Source organism: Ictidomys tridecemlineatus, chromosome 7 (genome assembly GCF_052094955.1).
Source record: "Ictidomys tridecemlineatus isolate mIctTri1 chromosome 7, mIctTri1.hap1, whole genome shotgun sequence".
In the NCBI taxonomy this organism is placed as follows: domain Eukaryota; kingdom Metazoa; phylum Chordata; class Mammalia; order Rodentia; family Sciuridae; genus Ictidomys; species Ictidomys tridecemlineatus.
Window position 1 is genome coordinate 136,953,365 of NC_135483.1, and position 14,729 is coordinate 136,968,093.

The following is a 14,729-nucleotide window of genomic DNA, read 5'->3' on the forward strand; positions in this document are numbered from 1 at the left end:
AAGGATAGAATTGCATAGAAACAGCCACTATTAATGTATAGAACTATCCTTTCACCATAGCCTCCCAATTCATCATGCTACCTCTTTCTAATCAAAACCTCCCTCTCCCCTTAAAAAGAACAAAAGTATTCTCTGATCCTGTAGTTCTGTCACTTCCAGAGTATCACTGCTGAAGCTTGGATATTGAATAACCCCTAAATCCCATGTGTTGAAGGCTTGGTCTTCAGCCCGACACTACTGGGAGGTAGTGGTACCTTTAAGAGGTGGGGCCAAATGGAAGGAAGTTAAGTTACTAGGGAATATTAGGACCCTGGCCCTTCCTCTCTTCACTGTCTCTCTGCATCCCAGCTGCCATGAAGTGAATAGACCTCCTCCACCACATATTCCTGCCATGATGTACTGTGTACCATGGGCTCAAAGCAACAGGCCAAGCAACCATGGATTGAAAACTCTGAAACCATGAACAAAATAAACCTTTACTCCTTTAAAGTTGATTATGTCAGGTGTTTTATTACAGTAATGAAAAGCAGATTAACACAGGCATATAAATGGGATCATATGGTTTCTTTTGCATCTCTAATGCATTTGAGCTTCAGACACGTTCTTTCATATATCAATAATTTGCTCCTTCTTATTGTTGTATTCTGATGTGTGGATGTTCCATCGTTTGTTTACCTATTTCTCGGCTGAGGGATATTGGAATGTTCCAGAATTAGACATATATGAACTATAAATTCAGGGTTTTGTGAAAAATCTGGATTTTTATTTCATTTGAAATATCTAGAAGTGAAATTTCAGAGTCATATAATAAGTCGCTTTGTAAAAAACCATTATATGTTTTCTACACCTGCAATGGGAATTCCCACCAATTCCCAGCAATGTATGAGATTTCTAGTTGCTCTGTGTACTTCCCAGTATCTGGTATTGTTAGTTATTGTCTTTACTAGTTTGTCTTGTTTAGTTTTCATTTTAACCATTCTACTAGATGTACAGTGATCCTTTTCTGTGGATCTTTAATTTCCCTATAGGCTTATGAAATTAGGCATTACTTTATGCCTTTTCCATTTATATATGTTCTTTGGCAAAATATCTGTTCATATCTTTTGTCCACTTTTTAACTGGATTGTTTGTTGTTGGTTTGAAAATTCTTTAGATATTCTTGATATCAAGCCGTTTGTCAGACATATGATTTGGAGATATTTTTTCCATCTGTCCTTTTCATTCTGTTAGCCATATCTTTCTCAGAGAAAACAAAAGTAATCTTCATGATATATAATTTATCTACTTTTATTTTATCAACTATTTTTCTTTCATAGGTTAGACCTAAGCAATCTTTACCTAACCCAAGATCGCAAAGATTTTCTTTTATGTTTTCCTCTAAAAAGTTTATAGTGTTGTTTTTGTAATATATCACTGTTAACTACTCTGTGAAATCTGAGTATTATACATGGAAATAGAAAGTGTAAGGTGTCGGGGAAATTTTTAGCTCCTTGAAGTCAAAAAGGCTACATCTCACAGTGACATCACTGTGACTTGTCCTGTCCCCAACCTTGTGAAGAGCTAGATGTTTAATAAATACTTGTTAGGATTTAATAAATTTCCTTAAATAAGCTAACTTATTATTTTAGCATTGTTAGTAAAACAAAGATAGGCTCATAGTCAGCCTCATGTCTCACTGGCACTCTGACCTTGAGGGAAGGGTACTGTAGTTCTTTGGGCTGTGTTTCCTGAGTTAAAACTATGGACTAGTTATAAATTCAAAATTATTTTGAAGATCGTGTGTGGGGACATGTAAGAGTGTCCTCTCGTAGTGCCTAGCATATTTTAGGATTCTATGAAGAGTTGCGTTCTCCCTCTTTCCTTTTCCCATCCCAAATCCTAAACTACATATGTGTTTAAGAGTCCAGTGGCTCTGGTTCTGAATAACTGAAACTACCTCACTGTGAATTGGCATATTCCATATTTTCTCACTGAATATCTTCTTTCATATATTCGTGGCATTTTTAGTAAAGGGAACTAAAATGGCTAGATGTACCTATTTTCAGTAGCTTCTCTTCTTAGGACTATCCTTACATTGCACAAATGCAGAGGGAAAGAGAAAGGTCCAGGCTGGTGTGGAGAGTATGTAAAGAGAAAACCTGGAGTGAAGCATTCATGAGAGAATCCCTACTCATATATATTGAATTTTGGCAAGGAGTCTTAATCAGGACCTGACAACGAAAACTAATTTTTAACTAATATTTAACTAATTGTTAACTAATAATTAAATACAAATTGGGGAAGAATGGTTCTGCTTATGCTTTGTGTACTAAATCATTACCATTATATGTTGTGTTACAATTTCTTATAAAATCCCAGAATTTTTTTTTCTTGAGCTAAGAGGATTCTTCTCAGTTAGCAGTATTCACTAATGACTAACCAAGGGAATCAAAAATGCTGGCATAGCTTCTGGTCCCAGAAATAAGGTAAGTAAACTAAATCTTCATGTTGCTTGATTGACAAGCTACAAAGTAATCCCCAAAATTAGTTAGCTCAGAAGCATAGGGCAATTCAGTGTCTTGAGGTGCTCTTAAAATGGATGTTTTTGAAAAATTATCTGAAAGAAAAGTGATATTTTTCGATTAATGGTGCTATTTATTAAGCACTTGTTCAATGCTGGCTAGTGTCATTGAGGCTTTTTGTATATTACCTAATTTAGTTCTCATAACAATCCTGTGAAGTGGGTATTATTAGACTCCTTATTTCATGAACAGAAAAATTGCAGGCTTAGGTTAAATATCTGCCTCAAGGTCACACTACTAAAAAATGATTCATGCAGAATTTGAACTCAAGGTTGTATTAGCGGAGGAAGGGCTCTGTTTTTAACTGCTTTCCTTTATCATCTTATGCTGCATGGTTTACAGCATGTAGAAATGCTCTCTAAAACATGTACCCTAAATTTTGGAGACCCAGCAAGTCAGGAATATTCCAAACTTTTAGATATGCAGCACGAGACCCTTGATTAGGTGCACATATATTTCAATTTGCAATTACAAGATTAAAGGTCACTCTAGTTTTTTGTTTCCTTATTAATCTCCAAAACATTTTAGCACTTTCAAATACTTAACATACCAAGTGTGTTACTCTTCTCAAGATCATCTAAACATATGCAGTGATACTGATTAAACATTATTGATACCTGTCAAAAGGTAATTATCACTTAGCAGAGCTGTCCAAATGTTTCCTAATTTGCAAAATGCAGAATTTCTCCAGTCAAAAGAAAACATTCCCTTAACCCTTTAGGTGAAGAAGATTTTTTTGGAGTCTCTAATATTTGCTGTTATAAAAAATTTCCTGGAGCTTCTTCAGAAAAGAACAATATATTATTTATCATGGCACAGTATACCAATCTGAAGAGAGATCCAATAAATATTTGTTGTACTGGTGAATGAATGGCAAACTTTAACTCAATAAGTGTTTTTAGGGTGGACAATAAAAGAAATAATTACTCTGCTTATAAATTTTAGCAAGTTTACCTACTTAGAATACATTTTAGAAGTAAAAAGAAGCAATTTTGATACTGTCTATAATTTAAATGTAAGATCATAAATATATATCATGCATATATGTTAAGAAAAACATAAATATCAGGTTTAACTTGCTCTAATTTACTTTGCATTTTTATAATACTATATTTATAACTCATAGATGTGTCTCCATGACTGACATTTTTCAGTGGCTTTCTATAAACTAGATCACCATTGCAGAAGAACTGCATGAAAGATTCATGAAATAATAGAAGCCGTAAACAGCAGGATAGTGTTTGTTTTGGCACCTTATATAGGCCTAAAGATAAGTAAAAAAATATATATAAATTCTCTAAAGAAGAGCAAGACACTGTCCGAATGATAGTGATTAGATCCTTCAATTTCACATGACTTTCCCCAGGAAAAGACTTAAAATTCAGTGGCCAAATCATTCTGTGCTCCTTTGACCTTGCAGATTTCTCACTCCCTGGAAGCTACTCAACTACACTTTGGTGTTTCTCCCAAAGGGAATAGGGGCCATGTAAAGCACATATGATATTTTTATCTCCCAACTCTTCTTAGCAGGCTTCAAAGTAAAACGATGGAGAAGCAATGATTATCAGTCTCCAGTGTTCATTCATGCTTGCCAATTGAGTAATCTGGATGAAATTTTTATCTCCTGTCCAAGAAGAGGCCCAACCCCAAGCCTGGACATATTGATAATTGAGCTAAGGGAAAGGGTAAGCCAATAGCTAGTCATTCTGAATGCTCAATTTAAAGATCCATGCTTCAGATATTCCATTTTATGGTATTTGAAATACCATTGTTTACGCCTAAACTTTGCAACATCTTTTTTCATAGCCTGATGTTCACTTGTTTATTTACCATGTGGCTGTTAAGCAGGTGATAATGAAATCACTGAGAAAGTAATTTCTTTTCTGGTTCAAGAGTTCCACATTATAATAAACCAACCATATGAGACCGCATGTTCAAATTCTATAATAATTATCATTTGAATATTTACTGTTAGTCTCTGTTAAGATAAATATGTACATAAGAGTCAAAGTCTCTTACCTTTCTTAAAACTCACTCTGGCCAGCACCTATATCCCATGTCAAAATGTGAATATTATTGAAAATATGTAAGGCTGAAGAACCGGTTTTCTTTGCCTTTGCCATTCCAAGAGTTTAATCTTTCCCGTGTATACCTAGAAGAGCCACTAACCTTTGGATATTTGCTTCTGGAGCTTCCTTCTGTTTATTCTTCAGCTTGAACTTAAGCTAATGAACTGGGTTTTCTTAATTACATTAATAAACGTATTAAAAAATCAAACTCACTAACAATCAAAGGAATGCAAATTAAAGTAGCAATAGGATATTATCATTTGCCTCTCAGAGCAGAAGCATTAATTTTTAAATGATAATGTTTAATGCTGATGAAGTTACCTTTAGAGAATCATTCTCATGTTCAACTTATAGTAAGAATGTAACTCTCTTGGAAAGCCTTAGAAATGTTTCCACCTTTTGACCCCATAACCAGATTTATAGGACTCTATAAGAAGGATAATAAATAAAGAGGTAGATAAAGATTTCTGAATAATAAAATATACTGTTGAGACAAATTATGGTACATGCAAATGACAGCATATGCTTCACAAAACAAAATCTGTGTTTAAAAATGAAGAAATATTTATGATATAATGTTAAATGAATGTATAAATTATAAAAAGTATGATTCTAATTTATTTTTTAAAGTATACCTAAACACATGGGTGCAAACACACACACACATGGAAACCTCAACAGCTGTCTCTGTAGCCAAATGTATGAAGAAATAATATGGCATGTATCACCAGTTTCTGGAAAAACTGATTTTATGACCAGCAATGTCTTTATATAAGTCAAACAATAATAGGAAATGTGGTTTCACTACTGTAGAACTGTACTCTAGGCACTGTCAAAAGCCCAAGAGAGGTAATCAACCAAGTCCTTACACTTCAGGGACCAGTTATTGATGGAAGAGACCTGGGTGTAAAAAGAACATCAGAATATTTATAAGTACCTATATACATAGATTATTATGCAACTATGTTCACACAGGAACAATTACATGTATCTAAAAGGTTCTGTCACCTTTGCAGACCTTTCTGACCCCCAGCACCTCCAGACCTGGAGGTGGTCTCTCCATCCAGCTTTGAGCATTTATGTAGTTCACATGACTTGACATACACATGAGTGATGAAGGACTGTGAAGATGTGAACCATGTGGGGGAGTGTCAGTGGGGGAAATCCCATGCCTTTCCCCCCAAACCATCCTTCTCCTGAGATTCACAAGGTGTAGAGGGAAAGGCCTGACTTTAGAATTAAGAGACCCCTGTCCACATCCCAGTTCTGCCACTCACTGAGTTTCCTAAATTACTTACACCTGTCTCTTCTCTCACGTTTGAACTACAGAACTGATGACATGGGGTTTTCTGAACAGTAAATCAGAGAAAACAAGTGAATGAGCTGGGGTCATGCTGACCCAGAGTAGATGGTCGATAAGTTTACCTGGAATTAGATTCAGAGCCTAGACAGGGATTAACTAGGGTGGACAGGCCAAGAACTAATTTTGATTTCTTCTCTTTATTTAGCACCCTCTTTGATACACATGTCACAGAATTTATCTTCTTCAGCTGCCTTGGGTTCCTGGTCTATGAAATGAGAATACTATATAACTTTAATTTCTACTTCTAAATATCTGAGAGACTCTAGAAGCAAATATGACTTAGATGGTAAGAGAATTGGGAGAGATATTTAGAAAACCTTTCTAAATACATTTCAGAATTGTTTGTCTTGCATTTAGTGTTATTTGGTTTTGTTTTGTCTTTGAAAGAAAAAATCTTTCTCTTCAAATACTTTCAGTTGGTGTTTGTCTCCACTTATGTGTGTTACTTCTGTGTGTATACTCTTGACTGGATTTTTTCATTTTTAATTTGTTTTGTTTTTAAGTTCAAGAAATGAGAAATTGCAGTTGTAGCTCAGTAGTAGAGCACATGACTAATGTATGTGAGGCACTGGGTTTAATCCTCAGCACTACATTAAAAATAAATAAATAAAATAAAATAAAGGTCTAAAAAAAAATAAAACAAAACAGGCCAGGTATGGTGGTGCACGCCTGTTATCCCAATTGCTTGGGAGGCTGGGACAGGAGTATCTTGAGTTCAAAGCCAGCCTCAGCAAATTAGAAAGTCTCTAAGCAATTTAGTAAGTCTCTAAGCAATTTAGTGAGACCCTATCTCAAAATAAAAACTAGAAAGAGCTGGGGATGTGGCTCAATGGTTAAGCGCCCTTGGGTTCAATCCCTGGTACCAAAAAATGCAAACAAAAATTCAACAACAAAAACAAAAACAAAAGATCAAGAAATGATCTTGTAGTATGGAGTAAAATAGATGTTAGTAACTTCCTAGTGACTGGAGAGAACAAGAGGAATAAGAGACAAAGCCACTGTTTACTTTTTCTGAGTATTGGGAACATAGCAGATTTAACCTGAATCTAAAAATATACAGTACCACAGTTTAACAGAGTTTGGGGAAAACAGGATATAATAGAATTTTTATAAAAAAATTTTTTGTATCTCCAATTTTACAAAATTGTGGAATAAGCAAATGAGCAATCATATATTTAACATGGAAATGGCACCCAATGACATTTACCAATCCATCTATTTATTTTAAATAATTTTTTAATTGTTGATAAAACTGTATCTTTTATTTATGTATTTATATGTGGTGCTGAGAATCAAACCCAGTGCCTCACACATGCCAGTCAAGTGCCCTACTGCTGAGCCACAGTCCCAGCCCCCCAATCCATCTATTTTGAATGATTATTATTAATAATCATAGTCTATCAATAAATAATTTTTTGCAAAAAATAACTATTATAGCAGAATTCTTCCGAAGGAAGACATTGACAATCCCATGAGACCAATTAACTTCAAAGATTTCTCAATTACAAACATTGTACATTGTACCATATTTTTATCCTTGTGCCTACACAGTTTAATAACTATCAAGTCATTCCATAGCACCAAATAAGTATATTCCAGTGTGCATCAGGACTAGGACAGGGTTCTCAAACAGTGGCAATTTTGTCCTCAGGAGACATTTAGCAATGTCTGGAGACATTTTTAGTTGTCAGAATTTACACGGAACATAGTGCTTCTGGTAGGCAGAAGCCAGAGCTGCTGCTAAACATCTTACAATGGAGCCCCCATGACAAAGAGTCGTCTAGCCCAACATCAATAGCTCTGAGATTAAAAAAACTCTTGGCCCAACACAATAATGAACTTAGGGACAATCTGTAACATTTCCATGCATTTACTTCACATGTTGTGAATCCCAATGCAAGCTACCACCAATAATTTAGATTTGGGGAGGATGAACATTTATAATTGAATCACATAGTAAAAAGGTGTATCTCCTCAGCTCTGAATTGGTTCACTGCTACTCCCTACAATCTCTTCTATATTCTATTTTCTCCTCTCCTTCCCCTTCTTTTCCCTTCCATCAACTCCCCCATGTCAATTTTCTTTTGTTTCCTTACAACCCACTCTGTATTTCTCCCCTCCTGTACTTTCCATATTACTGTCCTGTTTTAATCTCTGGTTTTGGATTAATTTTAAAGGATCTCTAAGATCACATTATTTAAACATTCTTCCCTATAAAAGCATAAACACTGTGGAAGCACAGAACAAGGATTACTTGTAGTGGACCAAGGACCAAGTGACCCAACAACTATTTGAATGCTTTGGCTATCCTCTCCTCATGTTAGTATTTTCAGAAACTTAGGATTTTTAGGTATCTTAGTCCTTTTAACAAGCAGAATCTTATGGGTTTTTTAAGAGCACATTTCACACACACAAAAGAAGGAGAATGTATAAAGGAGTACCAACTTGAACAAATGGGTGTGGGTGGCAAATCCTTTAGCTCACAGTTCTCTAGGGACTGATAAAATGTTACAGCCATCCATTTTACCCACCTAGGATGTTCTTCTGAGATGAGGAGAGGGGCCCACACAGAGCTGCTCAGCCCTCATTGGAAAGGTCAGGGTGGATAGATGCAGAGTCTCACTTGCATCTTCTCTTTACCTTCCCATGAGGATATGACAAGGTTTTCCTGTGACACCTATCAGCTGCTTCCTCTTAACAATAACAGTGCATGCAAGGATCTGACCACAAAATCAGAAGGAGGCTGGTTCTATGCAGATCGACTATTCCAGAAAGCCCAGGAAAGTACTAAGAAAGGCTTACCAAACAGAAATACATTTCTCTTTTCTTCGCTCACTTGTTTTCATTCATTTATTGACTGTTACTATATGCCAGATATGAGTGAAGCATTTGGATAGCACGTCAGGTTATTTTTTTCTCTTTCTCTCCACACATTCTTGGAGTCCTTTTATACAAGCCATGCAGAAGGAGAAAGACATTTGGAGCCACTTGAAATTGCTTGCCATGTGTAGGTATAATCTGAATTTAATGATCTGCATGATTAGAAGGGAATGACAGGCTCATCAGAAAGCTAGTGGAAATGTTTCAGGCTGGTAAATATTTTAAGTCCCACAGATTTCTTTAAGTTACCTGCTATGATAGATTCATTTCTTTCCCATTGTAGAAGGGTTCTGAATTGCATAAAATATATCCACAAGTCACTTCCTGTTTTTCTGATGCAGTTAGCCCCTGATCAATAAGCTTGGTTTTCTTTTTTTCATTGTTTGAAATTTATTGATCAGAGCTACTCCACTGAGATAGTTGAAATACAAACCAGGATGGATGCTCTGAAGGATTATTAGTGGCTCTCACTAATTTGTAGGTACTGGTCATTTCAGGGGTCCAGGGTTTTTGTGGTTCAGGGTCTAGCATGCAGAGCCAGACCTGAATGTCTGTTTATGAAAACAACATCAAAAAGAACAGTAAGAACTGGAGCATCACATATTGTATTGTTCTCACTGTGCCACTCAAACTCATAACTGTTGTTAGAATAATTATTGGATGATAGAGTTCTATCCATCTGCTCAGAGAGTTGTGGAAAACTACTAAAAAACTTAGCCCATGTGGTCCCTTCCATTTAATATCACATATCTTAAGAAAATTAAACATTTTTAAAATATTTTTCAAAATGGCAATGTGAACAGTAGAAAAATTATTTGATTGCTAATTGCCAAAATCTGTCTTATGGCATGTATCAAAAATCGTAGGCAAGTTTCAAAGAGATTCAAGGAAACATAATATGAGAGTCTATTTTATCTTTCCTGTTAATCTCCATCATATTCTACAAAGTGCTCCCAGACAGCTAAGCAAGAGTCCAAAGCAGTTTTTGACAACACAGACTTTATGTGGCTAAGAGAATCCTGAATGACAAATACTGCATGACACAAAATCTTCAGATCAGAACTTCCAAGATGGTGTGCTCAGATATTGAGCTCTGAGCCCTAAGAGTGGCTTAAGGGGCCGGGGTAGCCAGAACCCCTGGTCCAGTTGTCTCCAGACAGAATCAGCTCTAACCAGTAAGCTCAATGTGCTCTCACATCATTTCTTGTGTTTCTGTTGGGCATGGAATGGTACCGAGTGCTGTTTTTAACATGCTACATTCATACCGCTGGCCCACTAGAATTTTAAGAACCTGCTAACAAAGAGAAGGCAGCTATTTTGACCGCATCTTTACATAGCCACCCGTTACCATGCACTTTCAAATGGGTCATTAATTTCAACAACAGTGCTCTACCCATAAAGCTTCTAGAGACTTTCACATCTTTTGGTTGGCACATCTTTGACATACTCTTACAGATGCACACTTTGTTGATAATTTGCTCTATTCATTGACTAAATTACTATATTTTAGAAACATAGTTGTTCCCCTGAATTGTTTCCTGACACTACCAAAATGCTACTTTTCTGAAACCAGAGATGTGATGCATGCTGAATTTAAGGTATGAACTTCAACTTGATTGCAGTTCTGTAGGCATTACTATAGCTGACAGGCAGGCTGAGTCATTGTGTGAGGTGTCTCTATAGTCCTTGACAGAATACGCCAAGAGAGACCAGAGAGAGGCTTTTCAGAGTTACCTACAAAAGTTACTGTATCTATGTGTGTGAATCACAGGGATGAAGACAAACAGGAAGAAAATTCTTTCAAATAAAAGAAAAATTTCAAAGTTGAAGATCTCCAACAGAGTATGACTCTTGGTTTCTTTCAATAGCACCAGGATTGGCTCAGTTGATGCAGATACTACATGATGGAAAGAAGCATTCTGTAGCTTTTGGATACACCTATACATTCCATTGTACTCTGGTTTTCTAGAAATTGAACATGAAATATGATCCAATGGATTTGTTATTTTTGTGTTGATTATCAAACCGTGTCTAGAAAGAATTAGGAATCATGTGCTATTAAAAACATATGTGGGAATGAAATCCTGAGACTGCTACAACATGGCTGAATCTCAGAGCATCCTGCTAAGTAAAAGAAGCCAAACACATAAGGCTTTAATATCTTTATTTTTTTTTAATAGTCAACATGAGAAAATTTAATTCACCAAAGGAGCTTTCGTGTTGCAGATTACAGCACCTATTACCTCCACCTCTGTCAGAGGCCCTCAGAAATTCCAAAGCTGAAGTGGGGAGGAGAGAGTAGGCCCAAAATTTTTTTGATTCACTTTTGGGCAAACCAGATCTTCATTTCTTAACAACACACAGTCCTTGTAGTGAATGTGTCAGGACCCTTTGGGCCACTAGTGAGAGCAACAAACCATACTTAACCAACAAATTTGACAGGCCCTAGTAGCGCAGCCTGGGTGGGGGGCTGTCAGCTCTCTCAACCCCCTGGGGTAGTCACTCCAGCACGTGGCCTGGGCTAAATGGGGAGGGTTTGAGTGGAATTAATATTACAGGACCCCACTACTATAACATCTTTAATTTTATACTATGTGGATTCTATGAATTTAACCTCAATTTAAAAAGATTCAACACATTGAAAATCAGGGAAATACAATACTAGGGAGGGTTCAGAACCCACCTAGTCTAGCCCATAGAATACCCCTCAGGATAACTAAAGTTACATACAATTTTTTTTCTTTTAAATTGTTAAATAAGCATAAGAATGTTTATCAGTCATCCTAATAAATTAATGACTATAAATTAGTCCTGCTCAGAATTTTTAGTACTCGGGTTTCTGAAACACAATTAAATTCAGAGGCAAATAAAGACAGTGATTATCGACCATTTGGGGGATTTAAATATTTTGGGCAGTGGGATCCTGGAAGACATGGTGGCATCCTTGATTCCCTGCAAAATCTAGTTGATTTCTTTACATGATCTTTCCCAAAGCTTTAAGTTCAAGTTTGCTCAAATGGGTGCAGTAGTCCATGTAATAAGGCACATTGCCATTCTTCTGAAAGCTATATCTGTACATACACCTTCAGGGACCAAACAGGAAGAGGAAGATGCAAAGTACCTGAAAAATCAAATGGATTTTGACTCAACCTCCAATAACCCCTTCCAGTCCCAGGTAGGGGATGCAATGTGGTCAGGAATTTTCCTGGTCTAGACCCCTGGGCTGTGAGGGGTATTGTCTACCTATTGTGCATAACTGTGATGGGAAAAGTAAGAGACCAGAGGCTATGTCTCTGACAGTCAGCTGAAATGGAATATTAGAATAGCAAGTCTCAAGCAAGGTCCAGGAGACAGGGGCCTGCGTGGGCTACACTGAGAGTCCTAGCTTAAGGATGTTGCTGAGATGAAAGAGCAGCCACAGAGCAGGCAAATGAAAGTGGCCTCAGGAATTCTGAGGAGGGATGATGATGTACCTGATGACTTATTTAGCATCCCTGCATGGTTCTTGTGGGTGTGCAGGGCTATCTAAATAAGCCCAAGTAGGATAGACATGGGGAACTCAGACCCAGCAAAGTGGCCCGGACCTGGCATCTGCTAAGTCGCATCCAGGCGTGTCAGCAGCTGTCGGATGAGATGGGACACCACTCTTAATCAAACTCTGGGAAAACACACATGCTCCCACAACAGGAATTCCACCTTACAAATATCCTTTCCAAACGAATCAACTCCTGCCGTTTTTAGTACATCAATACCACAAAAGAATTTGCTCATCCAAATCAGTGTGGTATATTTATATCAGTTATTCCATAAGTAAAACAGCTAATGATATGTCCTTCCAAGCTCCTGGGTGGGAAGAGATAAAAGAGCATCCATGTTAAGATTCTCAGTAATAATATGTGCAAACATTTTTCTGGACATAATTTCTAAAAACATGGAATGTGTTGTAAAACCTTCCTAAATATGTATAATTATATTCTGTATCAAAGTCCCTTTGAAAGCTGTGTTCATAAAGTCATGAAATTATTTTAGGATGAAGAAGAAAGAGAATAATAAGAATATAATAAGAAATAAACATTGTAAATTAAATACTAGACACAGCTGCTGGCTGTATGATTCGTGTGATTACTAGGGAGCTCTCCCAAATGAACAGGCAGAGAGTCTGGTGGGATGTTTAATTTATGGTGGTCAGGCAGAGAACAAGAAAGCAGGCTCTCCACTGCAAATTCTGCATTCATGGGGGAGTAAGGGAGACAATTTTAAATTTACCACTTCTGCTTTCTGTGATGCCCCTGATTTCATTGCAATGAAGTGAAGTTAGAAAGAAACGTAAAAGTGATTAGAAAGAATAAAGAGGGTATAAAGAAAGTGTTGTCTCTTTCGATGAGGTTTAATCATTGAACTCAACAGGAGTCACACGGAGGGAAGAAATACCAAATGTTTGTGACCCACCGGGGGAGACATTTTTCTATTTATCTTTGTGTCAACGACAGCTGCTGGCCGTGAGGGAGAAGATGGTAAAGGCTGAGAGTTTCTGCAGTCATTATTTTCATGAGCCAAGTGAGGTGCAAGATCCATTCTACTCCCTTTACACCTCCACCCCACACCTGACTCTGAGTCACTGTGTGATGCTTCCATGGATAGAGTGGGAGTTGTTTTCTGGAAGCTGAAGGGAAAGAAAGTACAGTCATTTTCTCCACACTCTCTTACCCTGAAGCTAGTTGGAAATTTATTTCTTATTCCCAACAGAACTAGCTGATGGCTTTAAGAGTAAGTAGTAACAATGGGCAAGATGAATATTGAGAACAGGGTGGGAAAATGGGAGGAAACTTGGATCCTGCGCATGTTGGTTCCCCAGTGACTGGAGGGTAGAGCAGAAATAGAGGCCAAAGAGACCATGTGGCCCTCTAACTAATCTTGATTTCAAATGCCAAGTCCTCCAGTCAGGTGAAATAGAATTCGGTGAAGTTGCTGTGGTCATTAACTTTCTTGAGAACAATACCCATTTCATTAGATTTAAAAGCAGTTTTTCCAAGCCAGTAACCTCTGGCAGAAGCCAGAGCTGGTGTCTGCATAGAGCAGAAATAAACAGGATCATTTGCAACAGCGACAGTGGAGGGGCTGGGGAGGAACCAGCAAAGTAAATGGCTATGAAATAGATGGCATTGAGGAATTTGAAGCTGGGAACACCAGGAGAATTCTGAGCTATCTTACCTAGTCTGTTTTCTTCTCAGACTCCAAACCATTGCCCCTGGGTCTGTCCACTTGGCAGTCCCCAGAGCATTGAATTCCAGGCCATCTGACAAGCACAAAGGCCAAATGATGAGCAAGCAGGAGACACACACTGCAGCAAAGCCTTTGGCACTGGACTGCTGAGAACTTGTCCAAAGCCTATTGTTTTGTAGACACTTGAAGCTATGTCATTTTTTTTTCATGATAGTATAAATATTCACAGAGGTAAAATTTTAAAAAATGGAGATGCCCAGGTGCCCTCTTTCATTAACAGTGACACTGCTAATTAGAGTGTTATTTTTAGAGAGCATTCTGGCACTGCAAGGGCTCAATAAAATGAGCAAGGCCTTGAGCAATGCATTCCCACCTTGGGGAATCATCTAAAGAAAGTAGCGTTTAAGCCTGCTTGTACAAAGCCTTTATAGCCACCTTATTTGTAATAGCACTTAACTGGAAACAGACCAAATGCTCAACAATTAGGGAGTGATTAAGCAAACTTTGAAACTTTAATACGGTAATAAAGTCTGTGGCAATGAAAATGATGAATTTCTAGACCATGTGAATACTCAGAAAGCCAGCATAAAACAATGTGGCATTAAACCGGAGACCGCACAGTATCCCAAGCAC

General features: G+C 37.3%; 1 protein-coding gene across 4 annotated transcripts in view; it reads left to right on the top strand.

The window, feature by feature from the left end:
• Positions 1–14,729, top strand: part of B3galt1 (beta-1,3-galactosyltransferase 1) — a 550,035-nt gene that overhangs the window by 468,616 nt on the left and 66,690 nt on the right. Inside the window, exon 1 of one of the 4 annotated variants that reach the window (XM_078017530.1) lies at positions 6,003–6,279. The exons of the other annotated variants lie outside the window; for them this stretch is intronic. The gene's annotated coding sequence lies outside the window, so the exon portion shown is untranslated. Of the gene's footprint in view, positions 1–6,002; positions 6,280–14,729 lie in introns of those variants that run through there. 4 annotated transcript variants of the gene reach the window in all.